The 2,515-nt window shown below is 28.3% G+C and overlaps 1 protein-coding gene across 2 annotated transcripts in view; it reads left to right on the top strand.

Moving 5' to 3' along the window:
• The window catches only part of LOC116851263 (1,5-anhydro-D-fructose reductase), a 254,733-nt gene that overhangs the window by 34,454 nt on the left and 217,764 nt on the right, over positions 1-2,515 (top strand). The gene's annotated exons all lie outside the window — the stretch shown is intronic.

The raw sequence follows: 2,515 nt of genomic DNA, 5'->3' as shown, positions 1-2,515 counted from the left end.
TTAAATCGCTGAAACCATACTTGGCATGTTCTTTCCGATGGAGTATAATTGCCATAAGCTTCGAGAAGCAATTTATGAGCTGCAGCTGCAATTTTTTTCAAGTCAAAGTAATAAAGCAGCACATGTCGAAAAAAGAACTTATCACGTTCCATATTTAATCAAAAGAAAAAATAGCACTGCTCGCTTAAATGAATCTCTTCGCACTGAATTTTATTGACAAATGTCTAACCTCTAAAATGCAGCCAGTTTCAGATGTCAAAATAAATTACATCTACAACTAACGTCATCTAACTGTGAGCCGCAGGAACTAAGTTTACCACCTAATATATTAGTATTTAAATATTGACAATATTCTGCGTAAGTATTTTACCACTGGACGAAGTATTACATATCAATATTTAAGTATTGATATCAATCATAAGGATTTGTAACATTAAATATTGAAATACTTAAGTACTAAAAACTGTATTTGAATCACAGAATATTACTAAATACTGTACTTTTAATACTGAAAATAAGTAATTAATCAATGATTCTTAGTATGATATTTCTATAAAGGTAGAAGCTTCACTTTAAAAATTCATGAATAAATATAAGATCATTCGACACGTTTTTACACAAAAAACTTTTTATTTGGAAAAATCGTTGCTCTGTTCTGCGAAATAAAATATTAATCGTTAAAATGAATCATTATTAAGATTAGGAAACCTGTCTTAGACTAGATCGCACCGACATTATTTTGGCTTTAAGTGAGACTTAAGCAAGTCTACTTTTGTTTTTTTTCTAAATAAATAAAGACATGTATAAACTTCGCTTGAAATTAAAATAACATAGCAATCTTGCTATAGCGATGAAATTCAGCGACATCAAATGTTTTATGAGTTTTGTATCCTGTTTCTGGCTTTGATAAAAATAGAAACATGATCTTAATATATATTTATAACAACATATTTATAGCAGAAAATATTATGCCTCTGTTAAAAAAAAAAAAAAAAAAACAGAAACAGGACATAATGGCCCGATATTACAGAGTATTTAATATCGTTACATTTCATCGCTATGGCAGAATTGCATCAATGTTATTTTGGTTTCAAATGAAGCTTATATATGTGTTTCTCTCTATTTATTTAGAAAGAAAAAAAAATAGACATGTTTAAATCTCGTTCAAAGCAAAAATAATATTGGTGCAATCTGGCCTAAGATAGATTTCCTAATTTTAACAATTATTAACGATTAATATCTTGCTTCGCAAGACAGAGTAACGATTTTTCCAAATAGAAAAGTTATTCTTCGTATAAAAACGCATCGAATAAACTTATTTGTCCATTTTTAAAGTGAGGCTGCTAAACTGAATAATTATCCTTAATATCTTAATATTAACATAAACGATTGCTTTTCTTAAAGCTCAAGACTTACAACAAAAAGAAATTTTAACTTCAACATCTATGGACATAGATGAGGTTGACAATATTAATATAAGTGAAGAATCTCCTTTCACCTTGTCCAAATTACCATTTATATTAGCAGGAGAATATTTTAAGGTAACAACAGATTCTATTGATCAGAAAATAATAGCACAGTGTCAAAACTGTCCTAAAACAATAAGTGGATTACGAAATTCCACAGTAAACTTTGTCAGTCATTATAATGTAAGTTTTATATCTATATATTTATATTTGTATTTATGTACTTAAGAGCAATATATGTATAAATTTTTTTAATTAAGCACACTGACATTTATTTTAAATAAAAAAAATATTTTTGCATAATATATTTATTTTGCTGTTTTCCTTTTTTTTTTAGAGATTACATCCTGAATTAATTGAAAAAATTAAGTTGAAAAGATTAGAAAGCAGAAAAAAGTCTATAATAAATATTAAATAACGAAATATTGTACCAATGATGCAAAATAAATTACCTATTACAGGTAAATATATACAACATATTTAAAAAAATCATTTTAATCGGCAATATTTTATATATAAAAAATATATTATTTTTATCTTTATAGGTCCACAATTTAATTTTAAATTGTCTAGATTTAGTTTCCGGAATGGAGCCGTGTCTTGAATCAGCGATATGCCGACGTTTCGCAAACGTTGCAGTTTGCATCATCAGGGCTGAGAACTCTGATACTGAGCTCCCTTGGGTAAAGGCAGTGCTGGCAGTTCGCGATATTTTCTATATAGACAGAAGCCCTTGTGCGCATGCGTGAAGTGACGTAGCAGCTCGACGTAAGCAGTTTCCAATGACGGCGTTAGGCACTAATAGGGGGTTCTTAAGGGACATGCAGAAAATACTCGTCCGTCTGTCTGTGTTGTTTGCCTGGGAGTGGTTAGATTAGATAGGTAGTGAAATGACATAATAATAAATTAGTATAATTAATATAGTTATAATAATTAGTATAGCTGTGTAAAATGTGATAATAAGTATATATAGTATATATTAATAAATAAAATGTGATAAAAAGTGCAATTTTAATATAAAGTGATATTGTGATATAAAGTGATATAAA

The sequence above is a fragment of the Odontomachus brunneus genome, unplaced genomic scaffold, assembly GCF_010583005.1.
Source record: "Odontomachus brunneus isolate Ranch 3 - 2012 unplaced genomic scaffold, Obru_v1 Obru_scaffold_170, whole genome shotgun sequence".
NCBI classification, from domain to species: domain Eukaryota; kingdom Metazoa; phylum Arthropoda; class Insecta; order Hymenoptera; family Formicidae; genus Odontomachus; species Odontomachus brunneus.
This window is presented reverse-complemented; position numbering and strand designations above follow the sequence as displayed.